We start from the raw sequence: 13,611 nt of genomic DNA on the forward strand, positions 1-13,611 counted from the left end.
CTTCGGCAGGGAGCCTTAAAGGTCGAAGGAGTGGAGGTTGAAGAAAATATAATGATTACACATAGGAAGATGACTACACTTGACGAGCTCTCTTCCTCCTCGACTTCTCCAAATTCTGCAAAACTATTTCTACAGGATGAGGTACATTTACCAGCAGAAGTAGATTTAATAATCACAGGGCAGTTGCAAAGGTGCTGTCCACTGATGAAACTCCAGGATAAAAGCAGCAAGTGAATATGATTTCCAGCAGAGGAACAGTACACACAATCGAGGACCAATATCACAGCAAGAGCTAAAAAAACATTCATCTTTATTGGAAGACAGCCGAAATCAAAGTGGAGTGTTTACATCAGGCAGGTGGGCCTACCCATCTACCAGATGGTAGTTACTGCCTAACCACCTTGTTCAAGAATTTAATGGCCATATCCTAGCCTATGCTGATAGTAATTACTAATGTAAAGGAAAGAGGGTTTGTATAGCCTTACTTTCAGCTCTAAGGGTTGCTTCCTCTTCCTATCTTTGGCAATTTCTCGGCATGAGAAATGCATAGTTTCCGTTTCTCCTCCTCCCTTTCCTGACACTCAGAACATGTTCTCTCCATTACACTACTGACCCTGACATTTAGTGTATCTAGAGTGGGAATCATAAATCTCCTTAACTAGTCTAGTTTTACATACACCCATCAACGCAAAACCTAACCCTAGATGAACTAGAATCTGACATTTTGAGAATAAATGGCGTTAAAAATAATTAAAATAGCTAAGCTTATTGAAATAAACAAAGCCACAATGAAATAATATGTCACAGAATCACAGGTAAGTGAAAAAACCACTGATGTTACATGGAAACTGGCAGAAATCGAATTGAGGGGTTTGGTGTCATCATACTTGTTTACTGGAAGTGGGCACTTATTTGCCTCCTACACTGGTGATGGTGACGCACCACAAAAGTCCGAATTTTGGTCTACTGAAGTAGGTATCCTACAGCTCATTAACTGTTTGGTAAGACCCTTGAATAAAAAAGAATATCAACCACACCAGGAAGGAGTGATGTTTAGCAAAGCAAAGTGAAGCAAACGACATGCAGGGCAGAGGGCAGCGCGCAGCACATCCACGGCTGAAGGTAAAGTGACACTGCCAACTAGTAGGGCGGGACTCCCACCCGGTCATTCATTAGTTAACTGCTGTTAAAGGTCCAGCTTTGCTGAAGACAATTCCTATGATAAAGGCCGAGGGTTTGTGTATTGTGTAGGAACAACAGATTATTTGTACTTTGTGGTAAGTTAACATTCAAAACAAAAGCTCAAAGTAACAAGATGAAAGCTGCCAAAAATGTCATTCAGTGCATCGTGAATAACTCACAGCCTTGGTCTTCAACAATGCAATTTGTCATTAAGTGATAAGATTCAATATAATTTAGGGACATTCTCTTTTATTGCAATGACTTCACTTTTATATCACTTACCTAGAGTATGTTATTGAGGAAAATTAACTCAATACGAAGAAAACGTGTTGCTTTATAGATTATCAGTGATCATTTATAACAAAACAGGTTACCTGTGGCAAAGAGAAGTGATCTTCATTAACACAGAAGTTTACTATACACAATACAGTACCAAATGTTAGACTAATACAGTGCTAAATATGTGTGAACAAATTGAATTTTTCCCATTCCTGTTTTCTGTGTCCCTGTGTGAATCTGCAAACACAAGTTCTGTATAGGTTAAATTTCCACACTGTTAAATGTTCTGGGTACATCCACATTAATATGAACTAAAAATATAATATCTTTGTAATGAAATAAGGTTTTGTATATACTTACCCAGTATTTATGTTGCTAAGATTTCCACATGTATGGCAGCCTAAATTCAAATTTAGATGACTCAGTGCCATCCCCCAATGGCAATACAGTGGTACCTTGACATACGAAAGGCTCAACTTATGAAAAATTCGAGTTACGAAAGCAAATATGAAGATTTTTTTGGCTCTACATACATTCCCCAGACCACAGATAACAATTTTAAAACTCCCGCGCCGCCAACTGAGTAGACTCGCCACCAACCTCCCGCTCTCCCATTGGTTCCTGATGCTAGTCACCACCATAAGATCCTGCTCTCCTATTGGTCAGCATCTCTCCCATCATGCATCTACGTAGCGGCGTGCTTTTTCGGCCACTCGGTAGCAGCTTCGTTTCTAAACGCACGCCGAATTCGTTCATTCTATACGATTTCGTTTATTAACATAATTTCGTAAGTGATTTTGTTGTTGTACTACTTTATCGTGTTGTGTGAGAACTTTAGTACATACGTATACTACATAACTTAATTATGTACAGTAATACGTAGTCATGGGTCCCAAGAAAGTTGAAGTTCACAGAAAGAAGAGGATGCTTTCTTTGGAGACAAAGATGGAGATAATTAAAAAGTATGAAGCTGGGATGCGTTTGAGTGTGATCGCTAAGAAATATGGCCGAAATCCGTCGACAATAGGCACCATCCTTAAGCAGAAGGAAGCCATTAAAGCAGTTACACCTTCCAAGGGTGTTACTATTTTGTCTAGCAAGAGGAGCCACGTGCACGACGAGATGGAAAGGCTGCTTCTTGTCTGGATAAAAGACAAAGAAATCGCTGGCGATACGATAACAGAGACGGCAATCTCCCACAAGGCCAGCGCTATTTTCGGCAATTTGATTACCCAGGCTGAAGACGATGGAGGAGAAGGGACATCGACGCCAACCCAAGACTTCAAGGCTTCCCATGGGTGGTTGGAAAAATTCCATAAACGGACTGGCATCCATTCGATGGTGCAGCATGGGGAGGCACGAAAGCAGCCGAAGCCTTTATTAAGACGTTCGACAAGGTGACCATCAACGAAGGCTACAGTCCTCAGCAAGTCTTCAACTGGAATGAGATTGCCTTTTTTGGAAAAAAATGCCTCGTCGGATGTACATCACACAGGAAGAGAAGAAGCTACCCGGGCATAAGCCTATGAAAGACAGGCTTACGCTAACACTTTGTTCGAATGCCAGTGGGGATTGCAAGGTGAAGCCCCTACTTGTGTAACATTCGGAGACTCCTCGAGCCTTCAAGGCCCACAAAGTGCTAAAGGAGAAGCTTCCAGTGATGTGGAGGGCTAATGCGAAAGCCTGGGTAACGAGACTTGTTCACCGAGTGGGTAAATCTGTGTTTCAGCCTGACAATGAAGAAATTCTTGGAAGAGAAGCGCCTCCCTCTGAAATGTCTGCTGTTGTTGGACAATGCCCCTGCTCACCTCCTGGCCTCGAGGAAGATATCCTAGCGTAGTATTCTTTTATCAAGGTTCTTTATCTTCCGCCTAACACCACCCCTCTCCTCCAGCCCATGGACCAGCAAGTGATATCCAACTTCAAGAAGCTGTATACGAAACATCTTTTCAAGAGATGTTTCGACATCACTGATACCACAAACCTTACCTTGCTTGAATTTTGGAAGGAGCATTTCGATGTTGTGATATGCATCCGACTCATTGATCAAGCTTGGCAGGAGGTTTCGAGGCGAACCTTGAATTCTTCGTGGAGGGAACTCTGGCCTGATTATGACATGGGCGAAGCTGGTGCAGATTCAGAAACAGTTGATGATTCTGAAACTGTTTCGCAACCAGATCTTGACGAGATCGTTGCACTCGGCAAGTCCATGGGGCTGGTCGTCGACGAGGACGACATCAATGACCTTCTCCAGGAGCATCAAGAGGAGCTTACGACGGATGACCTGAAGGAGTTGGAGGCCATGCAACATAACGTCATTCAAGAAGAGTTCTCTAGCAGCGGTGAGGAGGAGGAGGACAACCCTATGGCAACTGCAGAAATTAAGGATGCTCTAGCTGCTTTTCATAAGGTGCAATAATTTGTAGAAAAAAAGACTCCCCAAAAAGGCTTACACAGGTCGTATGCTTGTGCAGTTGGATGATGTTTGCCTTTGTTTCAGGAACATTGTGAAAAGTAGGCAGAAGCAATCTTCCTTGGATAGTTATTTTTTAAAGAGGCCTTTAGTAGGAATAAGCAAAAAGGAAGATCCAATTGATACTACGAAAAAACATAAAGTTGAAAGTGATGAAGAAATTGAAATTTTGTAAAAAAAAAAAAAAAAAAAAAAAAGTATAAAAAAGTAAAATGTAAAAATAAAAAAAAGACAAAAGAAATTTAATTTTAAGTTTTTTGTAAAGTTAAATGTTACGGTTTTGTTAATGTGTTTCGTAAAGTTTAGTTTATGTTTCCTAACATTTTTAATGTGTTTCGTTAAGTGTATGTACTACGTAATTTTTTTTCTGCTGTTTGTCTTCTTCTCTGTCGCCACTTTCGGAGATAGCCTCACTCGAAAGGTAAGGTTCCAAATTTTACTACATGTACATACAGTATTTCTTGTATACCATGTACACTAATACACTGTTTTACAGGTACATATTAGTAGTATGTATTAAGTTAGGTATTGAATGGCCGAAATTGTTGTATTTCATTGTTTATTGGTCAATTTAGCTTTATTATAAAATTTACTGGGGTGTTTTTGTAGGGCTTGAAACGAATTAGACAATTTACATGTAAAATGCGGTTCAAGATACGAAAACCTCAGGTTACGAAGGCCGCCTCAAAACGGATTAATTTCGTATGTCGAGGTACCACTGTACTATGAACGACTTACCTAACTTCATTCTGTTTTATGCATAATGTTCATCAGCGTGGAAGTGGGTGGCTTCCAGTTATATAATTGCTGGATAAGTATTTACAAAACCTTATTTTATTATAAAAATATCATTTGTGTATATGTGACTAACCCAGTAATTATAAGCAGTCCCTGGTTATTGACAGACTTGGTTAATGGCAATCTGGTTTTATGGCACTTGTGTAGCACCATAGAATCGGATTTATGGTGCCATAAGCGCCATAAATCCCATAAATCACAAAGTTTCGGTTAAAGGTGGTTTTCAATTATCAGTGCCCCGCCAAGACCAGAACCCCTGCCAATAACCAGGAGCTTCCTGTACTGCTGACTCCACATTGAATGGAGGTGGGATCATGGACATATTCTCCTCTAAAGCATTAAGTCATGTAATGAATTTGAAATAAGAAAGTTTTTGCACTGAAAAAACAATTCTTATCATTCCTATCAGAGAGCTATGCAGATGAATAGCTTCGGCCTCTGGTTGGTGGTGATCTTAACTCGTAGTGGTGTGGAGGTAGGCCGAGGGTCACCTCCTTCTTCGGGGGAACTTTGCAGCAAGGGGAATGCTCCTATGGCTATCAAAGTATAATACATGCCCACCCTTGCCCCGCGTGCAGCACTGAAATAAAACAACCAGAAAACACTGACACCTACACTGAGATAGAGTCATGACCCATCCACTGAGAGTGGTGGGTGCTTCAGGTACACTGTACCCCCTGGCTCTCCAAACTCAACACCTTACTGAAAAGGAAAAGAGATAATAGGAGAATATCCTATGCCTCCTTCCGCAATGCCATATCAGTCACTAAAAATGGTCTCGAGGTATTGAAAAATTTCTATATTTTTTAAACTTACATAAAATATATGATAAGAAGCGAAGATCATTTACACCTCCCAGAGTTCGATAGCAGAATGGGCATAAATAGCAAAAAAAACTCTGAAAACTAAGGAGGAAGAGGCTCTTCTTATACACTTAGCTTTGCTTCAAAGTAGGCCAAAAATGCTCCACAACACTGAGTGTGTCTCAAACATGAAGCCCATACAAAATGGAAGACGAAGACAACACAACAACACTTTTATACAGAGGAAGAGATAACTTCCCAGGTTATGGATGGTCCTCTGATTCCTGTTGTAATGAAGGCTGGAAGTCTTTAGCTGTGTCAACAAACAGGGATATACTACCTGACGAATCTCTTCTTGTCACTGAGAGGGTTGGTTCAGAGAGGAGCTTCTCTTTACCCTGGAAGCAGAGCTATCAGGGCTTTCAAAGTCTTTAACATTCACTCCAATTCGGCATTAACAACTGTAGTTGAACATTTTATGAATTAGAACCAAATATATAAAAGACAAAAAACTGCTGTGCTTGTCTGAAAAATCATTCTGAATCATTCCAGTTGCCTATGTATCAATTGCAATGAAGCAGAAGACTTGGAGACTTCTGTTATATCATATGGTAAACAGAAAGATGATAATGAATCTTATGAGACACATCTCTGTCTGATGATTCTCACAATGGTAAATGATTAGCACAAAACAGGAACCATAAGCAAGATTCCAAAGCCAACCAGAGACAAGTTTCTGATGGCTGTGCAGAGAGATTCAAATTAAGAGTTAACCCTCGACACAGAGAAACAATACTAAGACGAACAATATCTCAGTGAGATGGCAGTGCTCTATCTCTCACTTGACTCCGTAGGCTGAGTTACCTGGTAGTGCTTCCCTCTTTAAATGTGTCCATCTTATAGAGCCATCAAGTGTCTAACAGATACATTTTAGTGCCTGCATGTTAACCGAAGAAAAGGGAAAGCATTCCTCTTGTTTGGTGATAATGCCTACCTTTTGGTGCTGTTGCCAAACAATACCACAAGATGTCTCAATTCAAAACTGGAAACTCTTGGGAGGCTGGAAAGACTGTCCTGAGCTTCAGGCTATCATAATTTTTAAAAAGTAAATTGTAATTTCCCTAACCATACAAACCTGAGGTTCTTTACATTAGGAATTACTTTTAGTTTAGGCTGGAAAATGGCCATTGAAGTTTCAAACAGGGTGATTAGGCCGTTAACTACTGTCTGCTAGGCATAAATATTCAAATTTGCTTTAGGCCCAGGAAGCAGAATGAGGGGTGGCATGAGGTGGGCCTATATGTAAAGGACCTCAGGTTTGTATAGTTAGGAAAAATACAATTTAATTTTTAAAATTATGCCTTGTTCCTACACAATATGCAAACCTTCGTTCCTTTTCATTAGGAAGACTCATTGATTGGTGGAAGGAATCTGAGCGAGCCTCTATGAACAGACAGACTGGTGTTCACCCAACCTATGGTCCCTTTCCTGGTTGTTAGAACAAGGAAAGGGACCCAGCTTCTGTTCAACTGATTGGAGTATGAGGACTGTGAGATCAATGAGCAGACTTCTGGGCCATTCATATGAAGGAGGAAACGTAACCTTATAGAAAAAGCAATCAAAAACTTTATTGTCAAGAGACATTTAGGCAAATACAAGAATTGGGTTTGTCTAATGCCAGACCCCTTTCCCCCCTTGCTAGGGAAAAGGGAGGATATATATGCTTCTATAATCTAATCAGCGGGTTGTTGATAAACGAAAACCGCTATTAACTGAAACTCGGCAATTTAAGACGCTTATGGTGGCGAGTTTCGGTTAATGGTGCCAAAACCAGTTAAAGGTGCCTCTAAGTTATGGCTCCATAACTCTATTATTGGCACTTTATGGCACTGTTAACCAAAACTTGCCCCATTATGGTGCCATAAATCGCTGATTTTATGGTGCTAGACAAACACCATAAAACCGGATGGCCATTACCATTAATCTTACCTGCATCGGCCACCAGTTCCAGCTTCTGACGAACGTGACTCTCTGCCCAAAGAAAGAGAGCAACGAAAAGAGGAAAGAAGAGAGCCAGTCCCTCTCACATTCGCACTTTTATTCATACCAATCACAAAAGGCAAGATACAACCCTGTACTGTTAAAGAAACTGGGTAATCTTCACAACTTGTTGAGCAGCCACCACAGGTCCTAAAGAAAAAGTGTCCAAAGACTTGTGGGCTATATCCCAAAGGTAGGAAGCAATGAAAGTCGTCTGATTAGACCACACCCCTGCTTTCAGTAATTGAGGAACCGACAGGTTCTTGTGGAACGCAAGGGAAGGGCCAATACCTGATTTCGTGAGCCCTCAGGTGAAAGGTACTGGTGTCGTTCTTTCCTACGGAGGAATACACTTTCTTGATCATTTCACAAAGCCAGAAAGAAATAGTGCTCTTGGACACTTTTTCTTGGTCACCTCAGTGCAAACGAAGAGGCATCGATACTCAGGTTGGAGATGTCAAGTTCTCTTCAGATAGCACCGTAGCACTCTAACAGGACAAAGCAGCATCTCATCAGGTTCATTACCATATAAGTCCTCTAGAGAGGGGATCGTAAAGGACTCAAACCTAGTGTCAAGGACCGAAGGATTCTGAGTCTTCACTACAAAGTCCGAGGTGAAATCGAGCATAACCAATCCCTATCCCCTCGAGTGTTTCACATTGAAAGAAAGACCATGTAGTTCTCCTACTCCCTTTATCAATGCCAGGGCAAGCAAAAAGACTGTCTTGAGGGTCAGATAATTTTCTGACAACTCTCGATGAGGCTCATAAGAAGGATGAGTCAGGCTCCGAAGGACAAGAGTCACATCCAACTCAGGGGGCCTGAGTTCCCTGGGTGGGCAAGACCTCTCGAAGCTTCTCATGAGCAAAGATATCTCCAAAGAGGAGCAGATATCTAGACCCCTCAGTTTCAAGACTAGGCCGAAGGCAGACCTGTAACATTTAACTGCAGATACAGAGAGGAGCTTCTCTTGGTGAAGAAAGACTAGAAAGTCCATGACCTTCTGAAGAGAAGCTCTGATCAGAGAGAGATCCAGTCTATGAAACAAACCACAGAAGACGGCCCACTTTCCTGGTACAGGCAGTCCCCGGTAATCGGCAGGGGTTGCATTCTTGGCAGGGTGCTGATAAAGGATATATACTTCTATAGTCTATTTAGAGAATATAAAAAGGATACTCTGCATATAGTCTTACCTGACTCAGCCGCCAGTTCCAGCATGTGACGGACATAACTCTGTGCCCAAAGGAAGAGAGTAGAATGAAAGGAGGAGGAGAGCCAGTCACTCCCACCATTCACACCCACATTCATACCATTACAACAAAAGGCAAAATGCAGCCTTTTCCTGTTAAGAGTAGGGTAAGCTACACAACTTGAGCAGCCACCACGGTCCCAAGAAAAAAAAAAAAGTGTCCAAGGACTTGTGGGCTATATCCCAAAGGTAGAAAGAGGTGAAAGTGGTCTGATTAGACCAAACCCCCACTTCCAGTACTGGAAGGTTCATACAGAATGCGAAGGAAGAACCAATACCTCTGACTTCGTGAGCTCTCAGACGAAAGTACTGGTGTCCTTACCTTCAGCGGAATATGTTTTCCTGATTGCTTCATGAAGCCAGAAAGAAATAGTGTTCTTGGACACTTCTTTCTTGGTCACCTCATTGCGAACGAAGATTCGTCAACACTGAGGCTGGAGATGTCGAGTCCTCTTCAGATAATGCCATAGCACTCTAACAGGACAAAGCAGCATCTTGTTTGGAACACTAACACAAACGTCCTCTAGGGAAGGGATCATAAAGTACTCAAACCTAGCATCTGGAACCAATGGGGTCTGAGTCTTCGCTACGAAGTTCAAAACAAAATCAAGTGTAACCCATCCTCATCCCCTCAAGTGTTTAACGTTCATGGAAAGACCATGAAGTTCTTTAACTCTCTTCGCTGATGCTAAGCAAAGCAGAAAGATGTTCAGATCCCTGTCTAATGACTCTCGTATAGGCTCGTAAGGCGGACAAGTCAAGCTCCTTAATACAAGAGTCACATCCCACTCAGGAGGCCTGAGTTCCCAGGGTTGACAAGACCTCTTGAGGCTCTTCATAAGCAGAGATATTTCTGTGGAAGAAGAAATATCTACACCTCTCAGTTTCAGGACTAGGCCCATGGCAGATCTGTAGCCCTTAACTACAGACTGAGAGGAGCCTCTCCCAGCAAAGAAGTACCAGGACTCCGTGACCTACTGAAGAGTAGCTTTGACCGGAGAGAAGCCCCATATATGACACCAACCACAGAAGATGGCCCACTTTCCCTGGTATACTACAGCTGTAGAGGACTGTCTGAAGTATCCCGCCATCTCTGTTGCTACACGTTGAGAAAAAGCCTCTTGTTCAAAAACAAGAGGTGGGTGGAAAATACCTCTAGCTGTGATGACACAGGGACTGCATTACCATTGGTAACACTCTTGTGGGGTTGACATAGAAGGTTGTGCCAAGGAGGGATTTCTCTTGGTACTTCAGAAAGAAGAACTAGCAGGTTGGAATACCAATGGCCTGTGACCATTTGGGAGCCAACAGAATCATCAGTAGCTTCCTGTTGTGCCAGGTGACAAACAATTCTACAACTGGACACCCCCATAGGCCATATAACCTTTCAGCGACGTCTGTGTGAAGGGACCACTCTGTTGCTATCACCTGATTCTAGCGACTGAACTTGTCTACCACTACATTCCTCTTGCCTGGAATGTACTTAGCTGACAGATCTACCGAGCGAGCTGCTGCCCACTCGTGCACCTGCACTGCCAAATGGTGAAGAGGGAGAGATACATGACCCCCTGCTTCTTGAAACATGCCATTATTGGTGTTGTCGCTCATCAAGACCTAGGAGTGTCCCATCACTTGATCCTGGAATTCTTGGAGAGCTAGTAAGCTATCTCGAGTTCCAAGATGTTGATGTGAAGGTGTTTGTCATAATGGTTCCCCACTCCAGCAGTCAGCAACTGCTCCAGGTATGCTCCCAACCCTTGGACAATGCGTCTGATAAGAGAAGCATGTCTGGAGGGGGAGTGTGCAACTCCACTCCTATTAAGAGGTTCCTGTCATCCAGTCACCAGGCTAAATTCTCTCTCACTTCCTAGACAGTGAAATGAGAAAGGTTTGAGGGTCTCAAGCCAGTGACCAAAACTCCTTCAGTCTCCACTGAAGAGACTGAAGGTGAAGCCACACGAGAGGGACCAGCTTCGCCAAAGACAACAGGTGACCGATCATGACTAGCCATTGCTGAGCTGGCTGGCTGCTCCTGAAGTTGCTGATATGAGTCTGTGGGGAAGACTCATGCTGCTACCATATCGATCAGCATGCCCAGGTACTTTATCCTCTGTGTAGGAATGAGATCCAACTTCTCAAAATTTATCATAATCCCCAGATCGGGACAAAAATTGAGAAGGTGGTCCCGGTCCTGTAACAATTGCAAGCGTGAGCTTGTCAGGACTAGCCAATCATCAAGATATCTTAGAAGACATATCCCTACCAAATGGGCCCTGCCTGAAGGGTGGTCAAGAGTCTGAAGCACAGTGCCCTGAATTGAAACACAGTCCAATCAGGATAAAACGAAGGTACTTTCTGAAGGATTGATGGATGGGTATTTGAAAATGTGCATCCTTCAAGTCCACCAACAGCATGAAGTAGTCCTCCCTGATCGAAGCAAGCGCAGAGCATGAACCGAGTCTGGCAAACAAAGTTCAAATGATAAGAGATCTATCACTGGCTTCTAGCCCCCAGAGGTTTCTCTACTAAGTATACACTAAGAGACAGATCTCACAGCTCCTTTGCTTAGCATGGCGTGCACTTCTTCCTTCAATGCTAGATCCTTGGCCGAACCATGGATGTAGGTTTGAAGACAGACCAGAGTTGGTGGGAGGTGGCCTCAACTTGAAGGGGAGTAGACATCCCTCCCAAAGGATAATTACTATCCAGGTCTCGGCTCCATATCGCTGCCATGTTGCCTGATGGCTCGATAGGCACTCCCCCACCAAAGGCAGCAGCTGGAGGGAATGCTGCCCCTAGCATTTCCCTTCTTCTTTCCCTTACCTCCCCTCCCCTGGAGGAAGGAAGGCTGGAAGGAGAGCAACTGTGGTCATTTCGAGGAGACAGAAGAAGGCTGGGTATTTCTTTGTGCTCCCTTAGGAGAAATAGGCTTCTTAGAGGCGGAGGAAGAGCTAGCTTGACTTAGTGGTCTAGATGCAGTTGTATGTGAAGTCCCTGAGGTCTTCATAACTGCCTGGTGGATGAGATGGTCTATGTTTCTCCACCACAGCATCTACCAACTCTCTAGGGAAGAGAACAGCAGAACCCAGCAACAGTCCATTCTTAAATTCCAAAGGCAACCCTAGACCAACGGACCTGGTGATGTGATGTAGGACTGCATCCCTCCTCCTCAACACCAGGTTCACCCACAGGTTGACAGTCTGGTGGGCTAGGTAGGAAATGGCCCTACCTCCAGACTGACAAAGTCTCCCCAAGGTCGAGTCTTCTCTGGGAACAATAGCTCATGAGGAAGCTGCAACCCTGGATACTGTGAGACCACAGATCCAGCCAGGAGACTACCTGAAAAGCTGCCATAGCAGTAGCTTCCAGGTTCCCTGCCTCTTGCTGCGAGAACCAAACATTCTCTGCAGGAAGGTGCTGCAGCAAAAGGTCAGGACCTAGACAAGATTTCTTGGATAGTGGGGGGAGACCACCTTCTCCTTCTTCAGCAGTAGGAGTGGGCACAAGTACATCTACCAGAGCGGGAAGAGGGGCAGCAGCAGGCAGGGGTACAGGAACTGAGGGAGCACCAACACCTGGAGGGAGGTCTAAAGGTGACAGTGCTCAAGGGGCCACAGAGACAAAAGTGGCTGGGGGAGAAAACACAGAGTATCCCGGTGGGAGGGGCATGGACATGTCCTGCCTCAGAATATGGGGATGTGTCTCCATTACCACAGAGGGAGTCACACTGGTGGGGTGATGGGAATAAACTAAGTGAGGAGGAGCTACATAGATTGGCACGTAGGTGTTGTCACCACCACAGCCACATGAGTCACAGGGACTGAGGAGAAATGGGAGACAAGGCCCTGTGCAGATGGTATTCCCGGGAGGCCCAACTCCACCCCTGCCTTATGCAAATCCCTAGAACATGGAGCCACCACACCTGAAGGAGCGAAAGTCGGGTTAGTGAAGGGAGACTCTCCTCATTCCAAGGATCCCCTTTGGAGCGAGCACTACCAACATCCGCTCCGCTCCATCTTTTTTGCCAGACGAATCAGACAAAGGAGCGGAAGGGGAAGTTTCCCCCGAAGAGGAAACAGCAAGTCGAGGGAGCTTACGAGGAGGAAGGAAGGATGACGAAGGATCAGCCACCAAGGGAGTTGTTGGGGGCATGTAACCCTCTGACGAAGCCTTGGCAGCCTTCCCCCGAGATCATTTCCTCCCTTCATACCTCCCCCACTGCTCGGACAACCAGGACACACACACACACACACACACATTACAAGGGAAGTTTCTAGTACACTCACTCCCTCAACATTTAGCACAAAGGGCATGAGGGTCCACTTCAACCATGGAGCAAAAACTCTCACATTTCTTACACCCCCAACAAGGCTTACTCCCTGGGAGAAGGCCTTTTCAGGCTTCGGTATATCTTAAGATTCCATTGCAAGCACGAGTATACACAAAATAAAATACAATTAAAGATAAGGAAAGATCTCACCGCAGGTGAAAAAGGTAAACAACAGTTGTCAGGCAGAGGTGAAGCACACGTCCTCACTCGACAGCAGCTGAAAGCAAATTGGAATGTTTACGCCCAGTTGGGCAGGACTCCCAACTAGCAGACAGTAATTAACTGCCTAATCACCTTGTTTGAAATTTCAACAGCCTTTTTCCAGCCTACGCTGAAAGTTATTCCTAATGTAAAGGACCTCAGGTTTGTATATTGTGTATGAACAATCCTGATGTAAAGGACCATGGGTTTGTATATCATGTAGGAAGAAGGAAAGGCTTTCATAACTTTATGTCTC

The 13,611-nt window shown here is 43.9% G+C and overlaps 1 long non-coding RNA gene across 1 annotated transcript in view; it reads right to left on the bottom strand.

Annotated features, from left to right (window-relative positions):
* LOC135204755 (uncharacterized) overlaps nt 1-13,611 on the bottom strand; it is an 86,455-nt gene that overhangs the window by 14,017 nt on the left and 58,827 nt on the right. The window contains exon 4 of the long non-coding RNA XR_010312332.1: nt 1,465-1,556. This is a non-coding gene — a long non-coding RNA (uncharacterized LOC135204755). The remainder of the gene's footprint in view (nt 1-1,464; nt 1,557-13,611) is intronic.

The sequence above is a fragment of the Macrobrachium nipponense genome, chromosome 47, assembly GCF_015104395.2.
Source record: "Macrobrachium nipponense isolate FS-2020 chromosome 47, ASM1510439v2, whole genome shotgun sequence".
NCBI classification, from domain to species: Eukaryota; Metazoa; Arthropoda; class Malacostraca; order Decapoda; family Palaemonidae; genus Macrobrachium; species Macrobrachium nipponense.